This window comes from Leiobunum rupestre, chromosome 1, assembly GCF_980474605.1.
Source record: "Leiobunum rupestre chromosome 1, qqLeiRupe1.1.hap1, whole genome shotgun sequence".
NCBI lineage: Eukaryota > Metazoa > Arthropoda > Arachnida > Opiliones > Sclerosomatidae > Leiobunum > Leiobunum rupestre.
The window spans coordinates 63,965,509-63,989,753 of record NC_143384.1 but is presented as its reverse complement, the minus strand read 5'-3'; the positions used below and the strand labels follow the sequence as shown (position 1 = coordinate 63,989,753).

Here is a 24,245-nt window from a genome sequence, read left to right as displayed (position 1 = left end):
CGGGCAAAATCGTAACGTCATAACATTCAATAAAACCGACAACGAAATTTAAAAATTTTAGTTTTCTTCAAACAGGCTTCCTTCTTAAACTGTGGCTTCAACAGAGGCTCTTTAGGTTAAAACCCTCAAGCTTTACCGACTAAGCTATCCTGGCTCTTCCAGCGCTCATCTTCTTGCTTCAACAGAGGCTCTTTAGGTTAAAACCCTCAAGCTTTACCGACTAAGCTATCCTGGCTCTTCCAGCGCTCATCTTCTTGCTTCAACAGAGGCTCTTTAAGTTAAAACCCTCAAGCTTCACCGACTAAGCTATCCTGGCTCTTCCAGCGCTCATCTTCTTGAAAATTGCGGATAATTTCATTTTATTCATTTTCTTCTGTTAATATATTAAAAGCCCTTTTTATTCATATGTTAAAAAAGGAACGTCATTATGATTGAAAGTTTCCACCCTGGCAACTGGCGCTGACTATAAATTGAGGCGTCCATTAGTTATCCAGCGTCTTGGAAGCATAAATTAGAGGACTTTATGAGGGTCGAGACTCTGACGATCATCGGGCTGTGGAGATATAACTACCGCTTGAATTTTTCCGTCAGTATGGGGCACTCGGAGAGCCCAATCTGAACAAGGTTTTATAACGACATAAGAACTGGCTAAGGTCTTAATGCAGCACACAAAATTTCCCGTGGGAAACCGTCATTGGTTGGCCTTTAAGTGCGGTTTTAATTATCAGACCACCCAAGAAAGTCAGGTTCGATTCATTTTTTTGAAAACATGAAAAACAGTTTCTATGCAATAGAAAAAAAATTAAAAGATTTTTATACAACATTTTTTATTTAAATTCCAGTATGGGCAACGAGTAACAACGAAAAGGACTCTGACTATATGTCATTTTGAACAACGCCTGGCGAACAGACGTAAGTAGTTTAATATATGGATTTGGAAATAAATAACTTCCGCTTTTTTTCAAGGTCACGAATTTATCGCAAACCACATCCGTCGAACGTTTCTTAACTTCCCGCAAAAGGTTAAGCACCCGAACTGGGGCTCGAACCCAGGACCGTTAGGTTAAGAGCCTAACGCTCTACCGACTGAGCTACACGGGCGACCCTCAGCGGGCAAAATCGTAACGTCATAACATTCAATAAAACCGACAACGAAATTTAAAAATTTTAGTTTTCTTCAAACAGGCTTCCTTCTTAAACTGTGGCTTCAACAGAGGCTATTTAGGTTAAAACCCTCAAGCTTTACCGACTAAGCTATCTTGGCTCTTCCAACGCTCATCTTCTTGCTTCAACAGAGGCTCTTTAGGTTAAAACCCTCAAGCTTTACCGACTAAGCTATCCTGGCTCTTCCAGCGCTCATCTTCTTGCTTCAACAGAGGCTCTTTAGGTTAAAACCCTCAAGCTTTACCGACTAAGCTATCCTGGCTCTTCCAGCGCTCATCTTCTTGAAAATTGCGGATAATTTCTTTTTATTCATTTTCTTCTGTTAATATATTAAAAGCCCTTTTTATTCATATGTTAAAAAAAGAACGTCATTATGATTGAAAGTTTCCACCTTGGCAACTGGCGCTGACTAGGAATTGAGGCGTCCATTAGTTATCCAGCGTCTTGGAAGCATAAATTAGAGGACTTTATGAGGGTCGAGACTCTGACGATCATCGGGCTGTGGAGATATAACTACCGCTTGAATTTTTCCGTCAGTATGGGGCACTCGGAGAGCCCAATCTGAACAAGGTTTTATAACGACATAAGAACTGGCTAAGGTCTTAATGCAGCACACAAAATTTCCCGTGGGAAACCGTCATTGGTTGGCCTTTAAGTGCGGTTTTAATTATCAGACCACCCAAGAAAGTCAGGTTCGATTCATTTTTTTGAAAACATGAAAAACAGTTCCTATGCAATAGAAAAAAAATTAAAAGATTTTTATACAACATTTTTTATTTAAATTCCAGTATGGGCAACGAGTAACAACGAAAAGGACTCTGACTATATGTCATTTTGAACAACGCCTGGCGAACAGACGTAAGTAGTTTAATATATGGATTTGGAAATAAATAACTTCCGCTTTTTTTCAAGGTCACGAATTTATCGCAAACCACATCCGTCGAACGTTTCTTAACTTCCCGCAAAAGGTTAAACACCCGAACTGGGGCTCGAACCCAGGACCGTTAGGTTAAGAGCCTAACGCTCTACCGACTGAGCTACACGGGCGACCCTCAGCGGGCAAAATCGTAACGTCATAACATTCAATAAAACCGACAACGAAATTTAAAAATTTTAGTTTTCTTCATACAGGCTTCCTTCTTAAACTGTGGCTTCAACAGAGGCTCTTTAGGTTAAAACCCTCAAGCTTTACCGACTAAGCTATCTTGGCTCTTCCAACGCTCATCTTCTTGCTTCAACAGAGGCTCTTTAGGTTAAAACCCTCAAGCTTTACCGACTAAGCTATCCTGGCTCTTCCAGCGCTCATCTTCTTGCTTCAACAGAGGCTCTTTAGGTTAAAACCCTCAAGCTTTACCGACTAAGCTATCCTGGCTCTTCCAGCGCTCATCTTCTTGAAAATTGCGGATAATTTCTTTTTATTCATTTTCTTCTGTTAATATATTAAAAGCCCTTTTTATTCATATGTTAAAAAAAGAACGTCATTATGATTGAAAGTTTCCACCTTGGCAACTGGCGCTGACTAGGAATTGAGGCGTCCATTAGTTATCCAGCGTCTTGGAAGCATAAATTAGAGGACTTTATGAGGGTCGAGACTCTGACGATCATCGGGCTGTGGAGATATAACTACCGCTTGAATTTTTCCGTCAGTATGGGGCACTCGGAGAGCCCAATCTGAACAAGGTTTTATAACGACATAAGAACTGGCTAAGGTCTTAATGCAGCACACAAAATTTCCCGTGGGAAACCGTCATTGGTTGGCCTTTAAGTGCGGTTTTAATTATCAGACCACCCAAGAAAGTCAGGTTCGATTCATTTTTTTGAAAACATGAAAAACAGTTCCTATGCAATAGAAAAAAAATTAAAAGATTTTTATACAACATTTTTTATTTAAATTCCAGTATGGGCAACGAGTAACAACGAAAAGGACTCTGACTATATGTCATTTTGAACAACGCCTGGCGAACAGACGTAAGTAGTTTAATATATGGATTTGGAAATAAATAACTTCCGCTTTTTTTCAAGGTCACGAATTTATCGCAAACCACATCCGTCGAACGTTTCTTAACTTCCCGCAAAAGGTTAAACACCCGAACTGGGGCTCGAACCCAGGACCGTTAGGTTAAGAGCCTAACGCTCTACCGACTGAGCTACACGGGCGACCCTCAGCGGGCAAAATCGTAACGTCATAACATTCAATAAAACCGACAACGAAATTTAAAAATTTTAGTTTTCTTCATACAGGCTTCCTTCTTAAACTGTGGCTTCAACAGAGGCTCTTTAGGTTAAAACCCTCAAGCTTTACCGACTAAGCTATCTTGGCTCTTCCAACGCTCATCTTCTTGCTTCAACAGAGGCTCTTTAGGTTAAAACCCTCAAGCTTTACCGACTAAGCTATCCTGGCTCTTCCAGCGCTCATCTTCTTGCTTCAACAGAGGCTCTTTAGGTTAAAACCCTCAAGCTTTACCGACTAAGCTATCCTGGCTCTTCCAGCGCTCATCTTCTTGAAAATTGCGGATAATTTCTTTTTATTCATTTTCTTCTGTTAATATATTAAAAGCCCTTTTTATTCATATGTTAAAAAAAGAACGTCATTATGATTGAAAGTTTCCACCTTGGCAACTGGCGCTGACTAGGAATTGAGGCGTCCATTAGTTATCCAGCGTCTTGGAAGCATAAATTAGAGGACTTTATGAGGGTCGAGACTCTGACGATCATCGGGCTGTGGAGATATAACTACCGCTTGAATTTTTCCGTCAGTATGGGGCACTCGGAGAGCCCAATCTGAACAAGGTTTTATAACGACATAAGAACTGGCTAAGGTCTTAATGCAGCACACAAAATTTCCCGTGGGAAACCGTCATTGGTTGGCCTTTAAGTGCGGTTTTAATTATCAGACCACCCAAGAAAGTCAGGTTCGATTCATTTTTTTGAAAACATGAAAAACAGTTCCTATGCAATAGAAAAAAAATTAAAAGATTTTTATACAACATTTTTTATTTAAATTCCAGTATGGGCAACGAGTAACAACGAAAAGGACTCTGACTATATGTCATTTTGAACAACGCCTGGCGAACAGACGTAAGTAGTTTAATATATGGATTTGGAAATAAATAACTTCCGCTTTTTTTCAAGGTCACGAATTTATCGCAAACCACATCCGTCGAACGTTTCTTAACTTCCCGCAAAAGGTTAAACACCCGAACTGGGGCTCGAACCCAGGACCGTTAGGTTAAGAGCCTAACGCTCTACCGACTGAGCTACACGGGCGACCCTCAGCGGGCAAAATCGTAACGTCATAACATTCAATAAAACCGACAACGAAATTTAAAAATTTTAGTTTTCTTCAAACAGGCTTCCTTCTTAAACTGTGGCTTCAACAGAGGCTATTTAGGTTAAAACCCTCAAGCTTTACCGACTAAGCTATCCTGGCTCTTCCAGCGCTCATCTTCTTGCTTCAACAGAGGCTCTTTAAGTTAAAACCCTCAAGCTTCACCGACTAAGCTATCCTGGCTCTTCCAGCGCTCATCTTCTTGAAAATTGCGGATAATTTCATTTTATTCATTTTCTTCTGTTAATATATTAAAAGCCCTTTTTATTCATATGTTAAAAAAGGAACGTCATTATGATTGAAAGTTTCCACCTTGGCAACTGGCGCTGACTATAAATTGAGGCGGCCATTAGTTATCCAGCGTCTTGGAAGCATAAATTAGAGGACTTTATGAGGGTCGAGACTCTGACGATCATCGGGCTGTGGAGATATAACTACCGCTTGAATTTTTCCGTCAGTATGGGGCACTCGGAGAGCCCAATCTGAACAAGGTTTTATAACGACATAAGAACTGGCTAAGGTCTTAATGCAGCACACAAAATTTCCCGTGGGAAACCGTCATTGGTTGGCCTTTAAGTGCGGTTTTAATTATCAGACCACCCAAGAAAGTCAGGTTCGATTCATTTTTTTGAAAACATGAAAAACAGTTTCTATGCAATAGAAAAAAAATTAAAAGATTTTTATACAACATTTTTTATTTAAATTCCAGTATGGGCAACGAGTAACAACGAAAAGTACTCTGACTATATGTCATTTTGAACAACGCCTGGCGAACAGACGTAAGTAGTTTAATATATGGATTTGGAAATAAATAACTTCCGCTTTTTTTCAAGGTCACGAATTTATCGCAAACCACATCCGTCGAACGTTTCTTAACTTCCCGCAAAAGGTTAAGCACCCGAACTGGGGCTCGAACCCAGGACCGTTAGGTTAAGAGCCTAACGCTCTACCGACTGAGCTACACGGGCGACCCTCAGCGGGCAAAATCGTAACGTCATAACATTCAATAAAACCGACAACGAAATTTAAAAATTTTAGTTTTCTTCAAACAGGCTTCCTTCTTAAACTGTGGCTTCAACAGAGGCTCTTTAGGTTAAAACCCTCAAGCTTTACCGACTAAGCTATCCTGGCTCTTCCAGCGCTCATCTTCTTGCTTCAACAGAGGCTCTTTAGGTTAAAACCCTCAAGCTTTACCGACTAAGCTATCCTGGCTCTTCCAGCGCTCATCTTCTTGCTTCAACAGAGGCTCTTTAGGTTAAAACCCTCAAGCTTTACCGACTAAGCTATCCTGGCTCTTCCAGCGCTCATCTTCTTGAAAATTGCGGATAATTTCTTTTTATTCATTTTCTTCTGTTAATATATTAAAAGCCCTTTTTATTCATATGTTAAAAAAAGAACGTCATTATGATTGAAAGTTTCCACCTTGGCAACTGGCGCTGACTAGGAATTGAGGCGTCCATTAGTTATCCAGCGTCTTGGAAGCATAAATTAGAGGACTTTATGAGGGTCGAGACTCTGACGATCATCGGGCTGTGGAGATATAACTACCGCTTGAATTTTTCCGTCAGTATGGGGCACTCGGAGAGCCCAATCTGAACAAGGTTTTATAACGACATAAGAACTGGCTAAGGTCTTAATGCAGCACACAAAATTTCCCGTGGGAAACCGTCATTGGTTGGCCTTTAAGTGCGGTTTTTATTATCAGACCACCCAAGAAAGTCAGGTTCGATTCATTTTTTTGAAAACATGAAAAACAGTTTCTATGCAATAGAAAAAAAATTAAAAGATTTTTATACAACATTTTTTATTTAAATTCCAGTATGGGCAACGAGTAACAACGAAAAGGACTCTGACTATATGTCATTTTGAACAACGCCTGGCGAACAGACGTAAGTAGTTTAATATATGGATTTGGAAATAAATAACTTCCGCTTTTTTTCAAGGTCACGAATTTATCGCAAACCACATCCGTCGAACGTTTCTTAACTTCCCGCAAAAGGTTAAGCACCCGAACTGGGGCTCGAACCCAGGACCGTTAGGTTAAGAGCCTAACGCTCTACCGACTGAGCTACACGGGCGACCCTCAGCGGGCAAAATCGTAACGTCATAACATTCAATAAAACCGACAACGAAATTTAAAAATTTTAGTTTTCTTCAAACAGGCTTCCTTCTTAAACTGTGGCTTCAACAGAGGCTCTTTAGGTTAAAACCCTCAAGCTTTACCGACTAAGCTATCCTGGCTCTTCCAGCGCTCATCTTCTTGCTTCAACAGAGGCTCGTTAGGTTAAAACCCTCAAGCTTTACCGACTAAGCTATCCTGGCTCTTCCAGCGCTCATCTTCTTGCTTCAACAGAGGCTCTTTAGGTTAAAACCCTCAAGCTTTACCGACTAAGCTATCCTGGCTCTTCCAGCGCTCATCTTCTTGCTTCAACAGAGGCTCTTTAGGTTAAAACCCTCAAGCTTTACCGACTAAGCTATCCTGGCTCTTCCAGCGCTCATCTTCTTGCTTCAACAGAGGCTCTTTAGGTTAAAACCCTCAAGCTTTACCGACTAAGCTATCCTGGCTCTTCCAGCGCTCATCTTCTTGAAAATTGCGGATAATTTCTTTTTATTCATTTTCTTCTGTTAATATATTAAAAGCCCTTTTTATTCATATGTTAAAAAAAGAACGTCATTATGATTGAAAGTTTCCACCTTGGCAACTGGCGCTGACTAGGAATTGAGGCGTCCATTAGTTATCCAGCGTCTTGGAAGCATAAATTAGAGGACTTTATGAGGGTCGAGACTCTGACGATCATCGGGCTGTGGAGATATAACTACCGCTTGAATTTTTCCGTCAGTATGGGGCACTCGGAGAGCCCAATCTGAACAAGGTTTTATAACGACATAAGAACTGGCTAAGGTCTTAATGCAGCACACAAAATTTCCCGTGGGAAACCGTCATTGGTTGGCCTTTAAGTGCGGTTTTTATTATCAGACCACCCAAGAAAGTCAGGTTCGATTCATTTTTTTGAAAACATGAAAAACAGTTTCTATGCAATAGAAAAAAAATTAAAAGATTTTTATACAACATTTTTTATTTAAATTCCAGTATGGGCAACGAGTAACAACGAAAAGGACTCTGACTATATGTCATTTTGAACAACGCCTGGCGAACAGACGTAAGTAGTTTAATATATGGATTTGGAAATAAATAACTTCCGCTTTTTTTCAAGGTCACGAATTTATCGCAAACCACATCCGTCGAACGTTTCTTAACTTCCCGCAAAAGGTTAAGCACCCGAACTGGGGCTCGAACCCAGGACCGTTAGGTTAAGAGCCTAACGCTCTACCGACTGAGCTACACGGGCGACCCTCAGCGGGCAAAATCGTAACGTCATAACATTCAATAAAACCGACAACGAAATTTAAAAATTTTAGTTTTCTTCAAACAGGCTTCCTTCTTAAACTGTGGCTTCAACAGAGGCTCTTTAGGTTAAAACCCTCAAGCTTTACCGACTAAGCTATCCTGGCTCTTCCAGCGCTCATCTTCTTGCTTCAACAGAGGCTCGTTAGGTTAAAACCCTCAAGCTTTACCGACTAAGCTATCCTGGCTCTACCAGCGCTCATCTTCTTGCTTCAACAGAGGCTCTTTAGGTTAAAACCCTCAAGCTTTACCGACTAAGCTATCCTGGCTCTTCCAGCGCTCATCTTCTTGAAAATTGCGGATAATTTCTTTTTATTCATTTTCTTCTGTTAATATATTAAAAGCCCTTTTTATTCATATGTTAAAAAAAGAACGTCATTATGATTGAAAGTTTCCACCTTGGCAACTGGCGCTGACTAGGAATTGAGGCGTCCATTAGTTATCCAGCGTCTTGGAAGCATAAATTAGAGGACTTTATGAGGGTCGAGACTCTGACGATCATCGGGCTGTGGAGATATAACTACCGCTTGAATTTTTCCGTCAGTATGGGGCACTCGGAGAGCCCAATCTGAACAAGGTTTTATAACGACATAAGAACTGGCTAAGGTCTTAATGCAGCACACAAAATTTCCCGTGGGAAACCGTCATTGGTTGGCCTTTAAGTGCGGTTTTAATTATCAGACCACCCAAGAAAGTCAGGTTCGATTCATTTTTTTGAAAACATGAAAAACAGTTTCTATGCAATAGAAAAAAAATTAAAAGATTTTTATACAACATTTTTTATTTAAATTCCAGTATGGGCAACGAGTAACAACGAAAAGGACTCTGACTATATGTCATTTTGAACAACGCCTGGCGAACAGACGTAAGTAGTTTAATATATGGATTTGGAAATAAATAACTTCCGCTTTTTTTCAAGGTCACGAATTTATCGCAAACCACATCCGTCGAACGTTTCTTAACTTCCCGCAAAAGGTTAAGCACCCGAACTGGGGCTCGAACCCAGGACCGTTAGGTTAAGAGCCTAACGCTCTACCGACTGAGCTACACGGGCGACCCTCAGCGGGCAAAATCGTAACGTCATAACATTCAATAAAACCGACAACGAAATTTAAAAATTTTAGTTTTCTTCAAACAGGCTTCCTTCTTAAACTGTGGCTTCAACAGAGGCTCTTTAGGTTAAAACCCTCAAGCTTTACCGACTAAGCTATCCTGGCTCTTCCAGCGCTCATCTTCTTGAAAATTGCGGATAATTTCTTTTTATTCATTTTCTTCTGTTAATATATTAAAAGCCCTTTTTATTCATATGTTAAAAAAAGAACGTCATTATGATTGAAAGTTTCCACCTTGGCAACTGGCGCTGACTAGGAATTGAGGCGTCCATTAGTTATCCAGCGTCTTGGAAGCATAAATTAGTGGATTTTATAAGGGTGGAGACTCTGACGATCATCGGGCTGTGGAGATATAACTACCGCGTGAATTTTGCCGTCAGTATGGGGCACTCGGAGAGCCCAAACTGAACAAGGTTTTATAACGACATAAGAACTGGCTAAGGTCTTAATGCAGCACACAAAATTTCCCGTGGGAAACCGTCATTGGTTGGCCTTTAAGTGTGGTTTTAATTATCAGACCACCCAAGAAAGTTAGGTTCGATTCATTTTTTTGAAAACATGAAAAACAGTTTCTATACAATAGAAAAAAAATTAAAAGTTTTTTATTCAACATTTTTTATTTAAATTCCAGTATGGGCAACGAGTAACAACGAAAAGGACTCTGACTATATGTCATTTTGAACAACGCCTGACGAACAGACGTAAGTAGTTTAATATATGGATTTGGAAATAAATAACTTCCGCTTTTTTTCAAGGTCACGAATTTATCGCAAACCACATCCGTCGAACGTTTCTTAACTTCCCGCAAAAGGTTAAGCACCCGAACTGGGGCTCGAACCCAGGACCGTTAAGTTAAGAGCCTAACGCTCTACCGACTGAGCTACACGGGCGACCCTCAGCGGGCAAAATCGTAACGTCATAACATTCAATAAAACCGACAACGAAATTTAAAAATTTTAGTTTTCTTCAAACAGGCTTCCTTCTTAAACTGTGGCTTCAACAGAGGCTCTTTAGGTTAAAACCCTCAAGCTTTACCGACTAAGCTATCCTGGCTCTTCCAGCGCTCATCTTCTTGCTTCAACAGAGGCTCTTTAGGTTAAAACCCTCAAGCTTTACCGACTAAGCTATCCTGGCTCTTCCAGCGCTCATCTTCTTGAAAATTGCGGATAATTTCTTTTTATTCATTTTCTTCTGTTAATATATTAAAAGCCCTTTTTATTCATATGTTAAAAAAAGAACGTCATTATGATTGAAAGTTTCCACCTTGGCAACTGGCGCTGACTAGGAATTGAGGCGTCCATTAGTTATCCAGCGTCTTGGAAGCATAAATTAGTGGATTTTATGAGGGTGGAGACTCTGACGATCATCGGGCTGTGGAGATATAACTACCGCGTGAATTTTGCCGTCAGTATGGGGCACTCGGAGAGCCCAAACTGAACAAGGTTTTATAACGACATAAGAACTGGCTAAGGTCTTAATGCAGCACACAAAATTTCCCGTGGGAAACCGTCATTGGTTGGCCTTTAAGTGCGGTTTTAATTATCAGACCACCCAAGAAAGTTAGGTTCGATTCATTTTTTTGAAAACATGAAAAACAGTTTCTATACAATAGAAAAAAAATTAAAAGTTTTTTATTCAACATTTTTTATTTAAATTCCAGTATGGGCAACGAGTAACAACGAAAAGGACTCTGACTATATGTCATTTTGAACAACGCCTGACGAACAGACGTAAGTAGTTTAATATATGGATTTGGAAATAAATAACTTCCGCTTTTTTTCAAGGTCACGAATTTATCGCAAACCACATCCGTCGAACGTTTCTTAACTTCCCGCAAAAGGTTAAGCACCCGAACTGGGGCTCGAACCCAGGACCGTTAGGTTAAGAGCCTAACGCTCTTCCGACTGAGCTACACGGGCGACCCTCAGCGGGCAAAATCGTAACGTCATAACATTCAATAAAACCGACAACGAAATTTAAAAATTTTAGTTTTCTTCAAACAGGCTTCCTTCTTAAACTGTGGCTTCAACAGAGGCTCTTTAGGTTAAAACCCTCAAGCTTTACCGACTAAGCTATCCTGGCTCTTCCAGCGCTCATCTTCTTGAAAATTGCGGATAATTTCTTTTTATTCATTTTCTTCTGTTAATATATTAAAAGCCCTTTTTATTCATATGTTAAAAAAAGAACGTCATTATGATTGAAAGTTTCCACCTTGGCAACTGGCGCTGATTGAGAATTGAGGCGTCCATTAGTTATCCAGCGTCTTGGAAGCATAAATTAGTGGATTTTATGAGGGTGGAGACTCTGACGATCATCGGGCTGTGGAGATATAACTACCGCGTGAATTTTGCCGTCAGTATGGGGCACTCGGAGAGCCCAAACTGAACAAGGTTTTATAACGACATAAGAACTGGCTAAGGTCTTAATGCAGCACACAAAATTTCCCGTGGGAAACCGTCATTGGTTGGCCTTTAAGTGCGGTTTTAATTATCAGACCACCCAAGAAAGTCAGGTTCGATTCATTTTTTTGAAAACATGAAAAACAGTTTCTATGCAATAGAAAAAAAATTAAAAGATTTTTATACAACATTTTTTTATTTAAATTCCAGTATGGGCAACGAGTAACAACGAAAAGGACTCTGACTATATGTCATTTTGAACAACGCCTGGCGAACAGACGTAAGTAGTTTAATATATGGATTTGGAAATAAATAACTTCCGCTTTTTTCAAGGTCACGAATTTATCGCAAACCACATCCGTCGAACGTTTCTTAACTTCCCGCAAAAGGTTAAGCACCCGTACTGGGGCTCAAACCCAGGACCGTTAAGTTAAGAGCCTAACGCTCTACCGACTGAGCTACACGGGCGACCCTCAGCGGGCAAAATCGTAACGTCATAACATTCAATAAAACCGACAACGAAATTTAAAAATTTTAGTTTTCTTCAAACAGGCTTCCTTCTTAAACTGTGGCTTCAACAGAGGCTCTTTAGGTTAAAACCCTCAAGCTTTACCGACTAAGCTATCCTGGCTCTTCCAGCGCTCATCTTCTTGAAAATTGCGGATAATTTCTTTTTATTCATTTTCTTCTGTTAATATATTAAAAGCCCTTTTTATTCATATGTTAAAAAAAGAACGTCATTATGATTGAAAGTTTCCACCTTGGCAACTGGCGCTGACTAGGAATTGAGGCGTCCATTAGTTATCCAGCGTCTTGGAAGCATAAATTAGTGGATTTTATGAGGGTGGAGACTCTGACGATCATCGGGCTGTGGAGATATAACTACCGCGTGAATTTTGCCGTCAGTATGGGGCACTCGGAGAGCCCAAACTGAACAAGGTTTTATAACGACATAAGAACTGGCTAAGGTCTTAATGCAGCACACAAAATTTCCCGTGGGAAACCGTCATTGGTTGGCCTTTAAGTGCGGTTTTAATTATCAGACCACCCAAGAAAGTCAGGTTCGATTCATTTTTTTGAAAACATGAAAAACAGTTTCTATACAATAGAAAAAAAATTAAAAGTTTTTTATTCAACATTTTTTATTTAAATTCCAGTATGGGCAACGAGTAACAACGAAAAGGACTCTGACTATATGTCATTTTGAACAACGCCTGACGAACAGACGTAAGTAGTTTAATATATGGATTTGGAAATAAATAACTTCCGCTTTTTTTCAAGGTCACGAATTTATCGCAAACCACATCCGTCGAACGTTTCTTAACTTCCCGCAAAAGGTTAAGCACCCGAACTGGGGCTCGAACCCAGGACCGTTAGGTTAAGAGCCTAACGCTCTTCCGACTGAGCTACACGGGCGACCCTCAGCGGGCAAAATCGTAACGTCATAACATTCAATAAAACCGACAACGAAATTTAAAAATTTTAGTTTTCTTCAAACAGGCTTCCTTCTTAAACTGTGGCTTCAACAGAGGCTCTTTAGGTTAAAACCCTCAAGCTTTACCGACTAAGCTATCCTGGCTCTTCCAGCGCTCATCTTCTTGCTTCAACAGTGGCTCTTTAGGTTAAAACCCTCAAGCTTTACCGACTAAGCTATCCTGGCTCTTCCAGCGCTCATCTTCTTGAAAATTGCGGATAATTTCTTCTTATTCATTTTCTTCTGTTAATATATTAAAAGCCCTTTTTATTCATATGTTAAAAAAGGAACGTCATTATGATTGAAAGTTTCCACCTTGGCAACTGGCGCTGACTAGGAATTGAGGCGTCCATTAGTTATCCAGCGTCTTGGAAGCATAAATTAGAGGACTTTATGAGGGTCGAAACTCTGACGATCATCGGGCTGTGGAGATATAACTACCGCGTGAATTTTGCCGTCAGTATGGGGCACTCGGAGAGCCCAAACTGAACAAGGTTTTATAACGACATAAGAACTGGCTAAGGTCTTAATGCAGCACACAAAATTTCCCGTGGGAAACCGTCATTGGTTGGCCTTTAAGTGCGGTTTTAATTATCAGACCACCCAAGAAAGTCAGGTTCGATTCATTTTTTTGAAAACATGAAAAACAGTTTCTATGCAATAGAAAAAAAATTAAAAGATTTTTATACAACATTTTTTTATTTAAATTCCAGTATGGGCAACGAGTAACAACGAAAAGGACTCTGACTATATGTCATTTTGAACAACGCCTGGCGAACAGACGTAAGTAGTTTAATATATGGATTTGGAAATAAATAACTTCCGCTTTTTTTCAAGGTCACGAATTTATCGCAAACCACATCCGTCGAACGTTTCTTAACTTCCCGCAAAAGGTTAAGCACCCGAACTGGGGCTCGAACCCAGGACCGTTAAGTTAAGAGCCTAACGCTCTACCGACTGAGCTACACGGGCGACCCTCAGCGGGCAAAATCGTAACGTCATAACATTCAATAAAACCGACAACGAAATTTAAAAATTTTAGTTTTCTTCAAACAGGCTTCCTTCTTAAACTGTGGCTTCAACAGAGGCTCTTTAGGTTAAAACCCTCAAGCTTTACCGACTAAGCTATCCTGGCTCTTCCAGCGCTCATCTTCTTGCTTCAACAGAGGCTCTTTAGGTTAAAACCCTCAAGCTTTACCGACTAAGCTATCCTGGCTCTTCCAGCGCTCATCTTCTTGAAAATTGCGGATAATTTCTTTTTATTCATTTTCTTCTGTTAATATATTAAAAGCCCTTTTTATTCATATGTTAAAAAAAGAACGTCATTATGATTGAAAGTTTCCACCTTGGCAACTGGCGCTGACTAGGAATTGAGGCGTCCATTAGTTATCCAGCGTCTTGGAAGCATAAATTAGTGGATTTTATAAGGGTGGAGACTCTGACGATCATCGGGCTGTGGAGATATAACTACCGCGTGAATTTTGCCGTCAGTATGGGGCACTCGGAGAGCCCAAACTGAACAAGGTTTTATAACGACATAAGAACTGGCTAAGGTCTTAATGCAGCACACAAAATTTCCCGTGGGAAACCGTCATTGGTTGGCCTTTAAGTGTGGTTTTAATTATCAGACCACCCAAGAAAGTTAGGTTCGATTCATTTTTTTGAAAACATGAAAAACAGTTTCTATACAATAGAAAAAAAATTAAAAGTTTTTTATTCAACATTTTTTATTTAAATTCCAGTATGGGCAACGAGTAACAACGAAAAGGACTCTGACTATATGTCATTTTGAACAACGCCTGACGAACAGACGTAAGTAGTTTAATATATGGATTTGGAAATAAATAACTTCCGCTTTTTTTCAAGGTCACGAATTTATCGCAAACCAAATCCGTCGAACGTTTCTTAACTTCCCGCAAAAGGTTAAGCACCCGAACTGGGGCTCGAACCCAGGACCGTTAAGTTAAGAGCCTAACGCTCTACCGACTGAGCTACACGGGCGACCCTCAGCGGGCAAAATCGTAACGTCATAACATTCAATAAAACCGACAACGAAATTTAAAAATTTTAGTTTTCTTCAAACAGGCTTCCTTCTTAAACTGTGGCTTCAACAGAGGCTCTTTAGGTTAAAACCCTCAAGCTTTACCGACTAAGCTATCCTGGCTCTTCCAGCGCTCATCTTCTTGCTTCAACAGAGGCTCTTTAGGTTAAAACCCTCAAGCTTTACCGACTAAGCTATCCTGGCTCTTCCAGCGCTCATCTTCTTGAAAATTGCGGATAATTTCTTTTTATTCATTTTCTTCTGTTAATATATTAAAAGCCCTTTTTATTCATATGTTAAAAAAAGAACGTCATTATGATTGAAAGTTTCCACCTTGGCAACTGGCGCTGACTAGGAATTGAGGCGTCCATTAGTTATCCAGCGTCTTGGAAGCATAAATTAGTGGATTTTATGAGGGTGGAGACTCTGACGATCATCGGGCTGTGGAGATATAACTACCGCGTGAATTTTGCCGTCAGTATGGGGCACTCGGAGAGCCCAAACTGAACAAGGTTTTATAACGACATAAGAACTGGCTAAGGTCTTAATGCAGCACACAAAATTTCCCGTGGGAAACCGTCATTGGTTGGCCTTTAAGTGCGGTTTTAATTATCAGACCACCCAAGAAAGTTAGGTTCGATTCATTTTTTTGAAAACATGAAAAACAGTTTCTATACAATAGAAAAAAAATTAAAAGTTTTTTATTCAACATTTTTTATTTAAATTCCAGTATGGGCAACGAGTAACAACGAAAAGGACTCTGACTATATGTCATTTTGAACAACGCCTGACGAACAGACGTAAGTAGTTTAATATATGGATTTGGAAATAAATAACTTCCGCTTTTTTTCAAGGTCACGAATTTATCGCAAACCACATCCGTCGAACGTTTCTTAACTTCCCGCAAAAGGTTAAGCACCCGAACTGGGGCTCGAACCCAGGACCGTTAGGTTAAGAGCCTAACGCTCTTCCGACTGAGCTACACGGGCGACCCTCAGCGGGCAAAATCGTAACGTCATAACATTCAATAAAACCGACAACGAAATTTAAAAATTTTAGTTTTCTTCAAACAGGCTTCCTTCTTAAACTGTGGCTTCAACAGAGGCTCTTTAGGTTAAAACCCTCAAGCTTTACCGACTAAGCTATCCTGGCTCTTCCAGCGCTCATCTTCTTGCTTCAACAGTGGCTCTTTAGGTTAAAACCCTCAAGCTTTACCGACTAAGCTATCCTGGCTCTTCCAGCGCTCATCTTCTTGAAAATTGCGGATAATTTCTTCTTATTCATTTTCTTCTGTTAATATATTAAAAGCCCTTTTTATTCATATGTTAAAAAAGGAACGTCATTATGATTGAAAGTTTCCACCTTGGCAACTGGCGCTGACTAGGAATTGAGGCGTCCATTAGTTATCCAGCGTCTTGGAAGCATAAATTAGAGGACTTTATGAGGGTCGAAACTCTGACGATCATCGGGCTGTGGAGATATAACTACCGCGTGAATTTTGCCGTCAGTATGGGGCACTCGGAGAGCCCAAACTGAACAAGGTTTTATAACGACATAAGAACTGGCTAAGGTCTTAATGCAGCACACAAAATTTCCCGTGGGAAACCGTCATTGGTTGGCCTTTAAGTGCGGTTTTAATTATCAGACCACCCAAGAAAGTCAGGTTCGATTCATTTTTTTGAAAACATGAAAAACAGTTTCTATGCAATAGAAAAAAAATTAAAAGATTTTTATACAACATTTTTTTATTTAAATTCCAGTATGGGCAACGAGTAACAACGAAAAGGACTCTGACTATATGTCATTTTGAACAACGCCTGGCGAACAGACGTAAGTAGTTTAATATATGGATTTGGAAATAAATAACTTCCGCTTTTTTTCAAGGTCACGAATTTATCGCAAACCACATCCGTCGAACGTTTCTTAACTTCCCGCAAAAGGTTAAGCACCCGAACTGGGGCTCGAACCCAGGACCGTTAAGTTAAGAGCCTAACGCTCTACCGACTGAGCTACACGGGCGACCCTCAGCGGGCAAAATCGTAACGTCATAACATTCAATAAAACCGACAACGAAATTTAAAAATTTTAGTTTTCTTCAAACAGGCTTCCTTCTTAAACTGTGGCTTCAACAGAGGCTCTTTAGGTTAAAACCCTCAAGCTTTACCGACTAAGCTATCCTGGCTCTTCCAGCGCTCATCTTCTTGCTTCAACAGAGGCTCTTTAGGTTAAAACCCTCAAGCTTTACCGACTAAGCTATCCTGGCTCTTCCAGCGCTCATCTTCTTGAAAATTGCGGATAATTTCTTTTTATTCATTTTCTTCTGTTAATATATTAAAAGCCCTTTTTATTCATATGTTAAAAAAGAACGTCATTATGATTGAAAGTTTCCACCTTGGCAACTGGCGCTGACTAGGAATTGAGGCGTCCATTAGTTATCCAGCGTCTTGGAAGCATAAATTAGTGGATTTTATAAGGGTGGAGACTCTGACGATCATCGGGCTGTGGAGATATAACTACCGCGTGAATTTTGCCGTCAGTATGGGGCACTCGGAGAGCCCAAACTGAACAAGGTTTTATAACGACATAAGAACTGGCTAAGGTCTTAATGCAGCACACAAAATTTCCCGTGGGAAACCGTCATTGGTTGGCCTTTAAGTGTGGTTTTAATTATCAGACCACCCAAGAAAGTTAGGTTCGATTCATTTTTTTGAAAACATGAAAAACAGTTTCTATACAATAGAAAAAAAATTAAAAGTTTTTTATTCAACATTTTTTATTTAAATTCCAGTATGGGCAACGAGTAACAACGAAAAGGACTCTGACTATATGTCATTTTGAACAACGCCTGACGAACAGACGTAAGTAGTTTAATATATGGATTTGGAAATAAATAACTTCCGCTTTTTTTCAAGGTCACGAATTTATCGCAAACCACATCCGTCGAACGTTTCTTAACTTCCCGCAAAAGGTTAAGCACCCGAACTGGGGCTCGAACCCAGGACCGTTAAGTTAAGAGCCTAACGCTCTACCGACTGAGCTACACGGGCGACCCTCAGCGGGCAAAATCGTAACGTCATAACATTCAATAAAACCGACAACGAAATTTAAAAATTTTAGTTTTCTTCAAACAGGCTTCCTTCTTAAACTGTGGCTTCAACAGAGGCTCTTTAGGTTAAAACCCTCAAGCTTTACCGACTAAGCTATCCTGGCTCTTCCAGCGCTCATCTTCTTGCTTCAACAGAGGCTCTTTAGGTTAAAACCCTCAAGCTTTACCGACTAAGCTATCCTGGCTCTTCCAGCGCTCATCTTCTTGAAAATTGCGGATAATTTCTTTTTATTCATTTTCTTCTGTTAATATATTAAAAGCCCTTTTTATTCATATGTTAAAAAAAGAACGTCATTATGATTGAAAGTTTCCACCTTGGCAACTGGCGCTGACTAGGAATTGAGGCGTCCATTAGTTATCCAGCGTCTTGGAAGCATAAATTAGTGGATTTTATGAGGGTGGAGACTCTGACGATCATCGGGCTGTGGAGATATAACTACCGCGTGAATTTTGCCGTCAGTATGGGGCACTCGGAGAGCCCAAACTGAACAAGGTTTTATAACGACATAAGAACTGGCTAAGGTCTTAATGCAGCACACAAAATTTCCCGTGGGAAACCGTCATTGGTTGGCCTTTAAGTGCGGTTTTAATTATCAGACCACCCAAGAAAGTTAGGTTCGATTCATTTTTTTGAAAACATGAAAAACAGTTTCTATACAATAGAAAAAAAATTAAAAGTTTTTTATTCAACATTTTTTATTTAAATTCCAGTATGGGCAACGAGTAACAACGAAAAGGACTCTGACTATATGTCATTTTGAACAACGCCTGACGAACAGACGTAAGTAGTTTAATATATGGATTTGGAAATAAATAACTTCCGCTTTTTTTCAAGGTCACGAATTTATCGCAAACCACATCCGTCGAACGTTTCTTAACTTCCCGCAAAAGGTTAAGCACCCGAACTGGGGCTCGAACCCAGGACCGTTAGGTTAAGAGCCTAACGCTCTTCCGACTGAGCTACACGGGCGACCCTCAGCGGGCAAAATCGTAACGTCATAACATTCAATAAAACCGACAACGAAATTTAAAAATTTTAGTTTTCTTCAAACAGGCTTCCTTCTTAAACTGTGGCTTCAACAGAGGCTCTTTAGGTTAAAACCCTCAAGCTTTACCGACTAAGCTATCCTGGCTCTTCCAACGCTCATCTTCTTGCTTCAACAGAGGCTCTTTAGGTTAAAACCCTCAAGCTTTACCGACTAAGCTATCCTGGCTCTTCCAGCGCTCATCTTCTTGAAAATTGCGGATAATTTCTTCTTATTCATTTTCTTCTGTTAATATATTAAAAGCCCTTTTTATTCATATGTTAAAAAAGGAACGTCATTATGATTGAAAGTTTCCACCTTGGCAACTGGCGCTGACTAGGAATTGAGGCGTCCATTAGTTATCCAGCGTCTTGGAAGCATAAATTAGTGGATTTTATGAGGGTGGAGACTCTGACGATCATCGGGCTGTGGAGATATAACTACCGCGTGAATTTTGCCGTCAGTATGGGGCACTCGGAGAGCCCAAACTGAACAAGGTTTTATAACGACATAAGAACTGGCTAAGGTCTTAATGCAGCACACAAAATTTCCCGTGGGAAACCGTCATTGGTTGGCCTTTAAGTGCGGTTTTAATTATCAGACCACCCAAGAAAGTTAGGTTCGATTCATTTTTTTGAAAACATGAAAAACAGTTTCTATACAATAGAAAAAAAATTAAAAGTTTTTTATTCAACATTTTTTATTTAAATTCCAGTATGGGCAACGAGTAACAACGAAAAGGACTCTGACTATATGTCATTTTGAACAACGTCTGACGAACAGACGTAAGTAGTTTAATATATGGATTTGGAAATAAATAACTTCCGCTTTTTTTCAAGGTCACGAATTTATCGCAAACCACATCCGTCGAACGTTTCTTAACTTCCCGCAAAAGGTTAAGCACCCGAACTGGGGCTCGAACCCAGGACCGTTAGGTTAAGAGCCTAACGCTCTTCCGACTGAGCTACACGGGCGACCCTCAGCGGGCAAAATCGTAACGTCATAACATTCAATAAAACCGACAACGAAATTTAAAAATTTTAGTTTTCTTCAAACAGGCTTCCTTCTTAAACTGTGGCTTCAACAGAGGCTCTTTAGGTTAAAACCCTCAAGCTTTACCGACTAAGCTATCCTGGCTCTTCCAGCGCTCATCTTCTTGCTTCAACAGAGGCTCTTTAGGTTAAAACCCTCAAGCTTTACCGACTAAGCTATCCTGGCTCTTCCAGCGCTCATCTTCTTGAAAATTGCGGATAATTTCTTCTTATTCATTTTCTTCTGTTAATATATTAAAAGCCCTTTTTATTCATATGTTAAAAAAGGAACGTCATTATGATTGAAAGTTTCCACCTTGGCAACTGGCGCTGACTAGGAATTGAGGCGTCCATTAGTTATCCAGCGTCTTGGAAGCATAAATTAGTGGATTTTATGAGGGTGGAGACTCTGACGATCATCGGGCTGTGGAGATATAACTACCGCGTGAATTTTGCCGTCAGTATGGGGCACTCGGAGAGCCCAAACTGAACAAGGTTTTATAACGACATAAGAACTGGCTAAGGTCTTAATGCAGCACACAAAATTTCCCGTGGGAAACCGTCATTGGTTGGCCTTTAAGTGCGGTTTTAATTATCAGACCACCCAAGAAAGTTAGGTTCGATTCATTTTTTTGAAAACATGAAAAACAGTTTCTATACAATAGAAAAAAAATTAAAAGTTTTTTATTCAACATTTTTTATTTAAATTCCAGTATGGGCAACGAGTAACAACGAAAAGGACTCTGACTATATGTCATTTTGAACAACGCCTGACGAACAGACGTAAGTAGTTTAATATATGGATTTGGAAATAAATAACTTCCGCTTTTTTTCAAGGTCACGAATTTATCGCAAACCACATCCGTCGAACGTTTCTTAACTTCCCGCAAAAGGTTAAGCACCCGAACTGGGGCTCGAACCCAGGACCGTTAGGTTAAGAGCCTAACGCTCTTCCGACTGAGCTACACGGGCGACCCTCAGCGGGCAAAATCGTAACGTCATAACATTCAATAAAACCGACAACGAAATTTAAAAATTTTAGTTTTCTTCAAACAGGCTTCCTTCTTAAACTGTGGCTTCAACAGAGGCTCTTTAGGTTAAAACCCTCAAGCTTTACCGACTAAGCTATCCTGGCTCTTCCAGCGCTCATCTTCTTGCTTCAACAGAGGCTCTTTAGGTTAAAACCCTCAAGCTTTACCGACTAAGCTATCCTGGCTCTTCCAGCGCTCATCTTCTTGAAAATTGCGGATAATTTCTTCTTATTCATTTTCTTCTGTTAATATATTAAAAGCCCTTTTTATTCATATGTTAAAAAAGGAACGTCATTATGATTGAAAGTTTCCACCTTGGCAACTGGCACTGACTAGGAATTGAGGCGTCCATTAGTTATCCAGCGTCTTGGAAGCATAAATTAGAGGACTTTATGAGGGTCGAGACTCTAACGATCATCGGGCTGTGGAGATATAACTACCGCGTGAATTTTGCCGTCAGTATGGGGCACTCGGAGAGCCCAAACTGAACAAGGTTTTATAACGACATAAGAACTGGCTAAGGTCTTAATGCAGCACACAAAATTTCCCGTGGGAAACCGTCATTGGTTGGCCTTTAAGTGCGGTTTTAATTATCAGACCACCCAAGAAAGTCAGGTTCGATTCATTTTTTTGAAAACATGAAAAACAGTTTCTATGCAATAGAAAAAAAATTAAAAGTTTTTTATTCAACATTTTTTATTTAAATTCCAGTATGGGCAACGAGTAACAACGAAAAGGACTCTGACTATATGTCATTTTGAACAACGCCTGACGAACAGACGTAAGTAGTTTAATATATGGATTTGGAAATAAATAACTTCCGCTTTTTTTCAAGGTCACGAATTTATCGCAAACCACATCCGTCGAACGTTTCTTAACTTCCCGCAAAAGGTTAAGCACCCGAACTGGGGCTCGAACCCAGGACCGTTAGGTTAAGAGCCTAACGCTCTACCGACTGAGCTACACGGGCGACCCTCAGCGGGCAAAATCGTAACGTCATAACATTCAATAAAACCGACAACGAAATTTAAAAATTTTAGTTTTCTTCAAACAGGCTTCCTTCTTAAACTGTGGCTTCAACAGAGGCTCTTTAGGTTAAAACCCTCAAGCTTTACCGACTAAGCTATCCTGGCTCTTCCAACGCTCATCTTCTTGCTTCAACAGAGGCTCTTTAGGTTAAAACCCTCAAGCTTTACCGACTAAGCTATCCTGGCTCTTCCAGCGCTCATCTTCTTGAAAATTGCGGATAATTTCTTCTTATTCATTTTCTTCTGTTAATATATTAAAAGCCCTTTTTATTCATATGTTAAAAAAGGAACGTCATTATGATTGAAAGTTTCCACTTTGGCAACTGGCGCTGACTAGGAATTGAGGCGTCCATTAGTTATCCAGCGTCTTGGAAGCATAAATTAGAGGACTTTATGAGGGTCGAGACTCTGACGATCATCGGGCTGTGGAGATATAACTACCGCGTGAATTTTGCCGTCAGTATGGGGCACTCGGAGAGCCCAAACTGAACAAGGTTTTATAACGACATAAGAACTGGCTAAGGTCTTAATGCAGCACACAAAATTTCCCGTGGGAAACCGTCATTGGTTGGCCTTTAAGTGCGGTTTTAATTATCAGACCACCCAAGAAAGTCAGGTTCGATTCATTTTTTTGAAAACATGAAAAACAGTTTCTATGCAATAGAAAAAAAATTAAAAGATTTTTATACAACATTTTTTATTTAAATTCCAGTATGGGCAACGAGTAACAACGAAAAGGACTCTGACTATATGTCATTTTGAACAACGCCTGGCGAGCAGACGTAAGTAGTTTAATATATGGATTTGGAAATAAATAACTTCCGCTTTTTTTCAAGGTCACGAATTTATCGCAAACCACATCCGTCGAACGTTTCTTAACTTCCCGCAAAAGGTTAAGCACCCGAACTGGGGCTCGAACCCAGGACCGTTAGGTTAAGAGCCTAACGCTCTTCCGACTGAGCTACACGGGCGACCCTCAGCGGGCAAAATCGTAACGTCATAACATTCAATAAAACCGACAACGAAATTTAAAAATTTTAGTTTTCTTCAAACAGGCTTCCTTCTTAAACTGTGGCTTCAACAGAGGCTCTTTAGGTTAAAACCCTCAAGCTTTACCGACTAAGCTATCCTGGCTCTTCCAACGCTCATCTTCTTGCTTCAACAGAGGCTCTTTAGGTTAAAACCCTCAAGCTTTACCGACTAAGGTATCCTGGCTCTTCCAGCGCTCATCTTCTTGAAAATTGCGGATAATTTCTTCTTATTCATTTTCTTCTGTTAATATATTAAAAGCCCTTTTTATTCATATGTTAAAAAAGGAACGTCATTATGATTGAAAGTTTCCACCTTGGCAACTGGCGCTGACTAAAAATTGAGGCGTCCATTAGTTATCCAGCGTCTTGGAAGCATAAATTAGAGGATTTTATGAGGGTGGACACTCTGACGATCATCGGGCTGTGGAGATATAACTACCGCGTGAATTTTGCCGTCAGTATGGGGCACTCGGAGAGCCCAAACTGTACAAGGTTTTATAACGACATAAGAACTGGCTAAGGTCTTAATGCAGCACACAAAATTTCCCGTGGGAAACCGTCATTGGTTGGCCTTTAAGTGCGGTTTTAATTATCAGACCACCCAAGAAAGTCAGGTTCGATTCATTTTTTTAAAACATGAAAAACAGTTTCTATGCAATAGAAAAAAAATTAAAAGATTTTTATACAACATTTTTTATTTAAATTCCAGTATGGGCAACGAGTAACAACGAAAAGGACTCTGACTATATGTCATTTTGAACAACGCCGGCGAACAGACGTAAGTAGTTTAATATATGGATTTGGAAATAAATAACTTCCGCTTTTTTTCAAGGTCACGAATTTATCGCAAACCACATCCGTCGAACGTTTCTTAACTTCCCGCAAAAGGTTAAGCACCCGAACTGGGGCTCGAACCCAGGACCGTTAGGTTAAGAGCCTAACGCTCTTCCGACTGAGCTACACGGGCGACCCTCAGCGGGCAAAATCGTAACGTCATAACATTCAATAAAACCGACAACGAAATTTAAAAATTTTAGTTTTCTTCAAACAGGCTTCCTTCTTAAACTGT

General features: G+C 40.0%; 1 protein-coding gene and 23 non-coding genes across 24 annotated transcripts in view; all 24 read right to left on the bottom strand.

Moving 5' to 3' along the window:
* The window catches only part of LOC149964659 (uncharacterized), a 103,321-nt gene that overhangs the window by 17,290 nt on the left and 61,786 nt on the right, over positions 1-24,245 (bottom strand). The gene's annotated exons all lie outside the window — the stretch shown is intronic.
* TRNAK-CUU (transfer RNA lysine (anticodon CUU)) lies at positions 1,029-1,101 on the bottom strand. Its single transcript has one exon. It is a non-coding gene; the product is annotated as a tRNA-Lys (tRNA).
* TRNAK-CUU (transfer RNA lysine (anticodon CUU)) lies at positions 2,139-2,211 on the bottom strand. Its single transcript has one exon. It is a non-coding gene; the product is annotated as a tRNA-Lys (tRNA).
* TRNAK-CUU (transfer RNA lysine (anticodon CUU)) lies at positions 3,249-3,321 on the bottom strand. Its single transcript has one exon. It is a non-coding gene; the product is annotated as a tRNA-Lys (tRNA).
* Positions 4,359-4,431, bottom strand: TRNAK-CUU (transfer RNA lysine (anticodon CUU)). Its single transcript has one exon. It is a non-coding gene; the product is annotated as a tRNA-Lys (tRNA).
* TRNAK-CUU (transfer RNA lysine (anticodon CUU)) lies at positions 5,388-5,460 on the bottom strand. The gene has a single exon. It is a non-coding gene; the product is annotated as a tRNA-Lys (tRNA).
* Positions 6,498-6,570, bottom strand: TRNAK-CUU (transfer RNA lysine (anticodon CUU)). Its single transcript has one exon. It is a non-coding gene; the product is annotated as a tRNA-Lys (tRNA).
* On the bottom strand, positions 7,770-7,842 carry TRNAK-CUU (transfer RNA lysine (anticodon CUU)). Its single transcript has one exon. It is a non-coding gene; the product is annotated as a tRNA-Lys (tRNA).
* On the bottom strand, positions 8,880-8,952 carry TRNAK-CUU (transfer RNA lysine (anticodon CUU)). The gene has a single exon. It is a non-coding gene; the product is annotated as a tRNA-Lys (tRNA).
* On the bottom strand, positions 9,828-9,900 carry TRNAK-CUU (transfer RNA lysine (anticodon CUU)). Its single transcript has one exon. It is a non-coding gene; the product is annotated as a tRNA-Lys (tRNA).
* TRNAK-CUU (transfer RNA lysine (anticodon CUU)) lies at positions 10,857-10,929 on the bottom strand. Its single transcript has one exon. It is a non-coding gene; the product is annotated as a tRNA-Lys (tRNA).
* Positions 11,805-11,877, bottom strand: TRNAK-CUU (transfer RNA lysine (anticodon CUU)). The gene has a single exon. It is a non-coding gene; the product is annotated as a tRNA-Lys (tRNA).
* On the bottom strand, positions 12,753-12,825 carry TRNAK-CUU (transfer RNA lysine (anticodon CUU)). Its single transcript has one exon. It is a non-coding gene; the product is annotated as a tRNA-Lys (tRNA).
* Positions 13,783-13,855, bottom strand: TRNAK-CUU (transfer RNA lysine (anticodon CUU)). Its single transcript has one exon. It is a non-coding gene; the product is annotated as a tRNA-Lys (tRNA).
* On the bottom strand, positions 14,812-14,884 carry TRNAK-CUU (transfer RNA lysine (anticodon CUU)). Its single transcript has one exon. It is a non-coding gene; the product is annotated as a tRNA-Lys (tRNA).
* Positions 15,841-15,913, bottom strand: TRNAK-CUU (transfer RNA lysine (anticodon CUU)). The gene has a single exon. It is a non-coding gene; the product is annotated as a tRNA-Lys (tRNA).
* On the bottom strand, positions 16,871-16,943 carry TRNAK-CUU (transfer RNA lysine (anticodon CUU)). Its single transcript has one exon. It is a non-coding gene; the product is annotated as a tRNA-Lys (tRNA).
* TRNAK-CUU (transfer RNA lysine (anticodon CUU)) lies at positions 17,899-17,971 on the bottom strand. Its single transcript has one exon. It is a non-coding gene; the product is annotated as a tRNA-Lys (tRNA).
* TRNAK-CUU (transfer RNA lysine (anticodon CUU)) lies at positions 18,928-19,000 on the bottom strand. The gene has a single exon. It is a non-coding gene; the product is annotated as a tRNA-Lys (tRNA).
* On the bottom strand, positions 19,957-20,029 carry TRNAK-CUU (transfer RNA lysine (anticodon CUU)). Its single transcript has one exon. It is a non-coding gene; the product is annotated as a tRNA-Lys (tRNA).
* Positions 20,986-21,058, bottom strand: TRNAK-CUU (transfer RNA lysine (anticodon CUU)). The gene has a single exon. It is a non-coding gene; the product is annotated as a tRNA-Lys (tRNA).
* TRNAK-CUU (transfer RNA lysine (anticodon CUU)) lies at positions 22,015-22,087 on the bottom strand. Its single transcript has one exon. It is a non-coding gene; the product is annotated as a tRNA-Lys (tRNA).
* On the bottom strand, positions 23,044-23,116 carry TRNAK-CUU (transfer RNA lysine (anticodon CUU)). The gene has a single exon. It is a non-coding gene; the product is annotated as a tRNA-Lys (tRNA).
* TRNAK-CUU (transfer RNA lysine (anticodon CUU)) lies at positions 24,071-24,143 on the bottom strand. The gene has a single exon. It is a non-coding gene; the product is annotated as a tRNA-Lys (tRNA).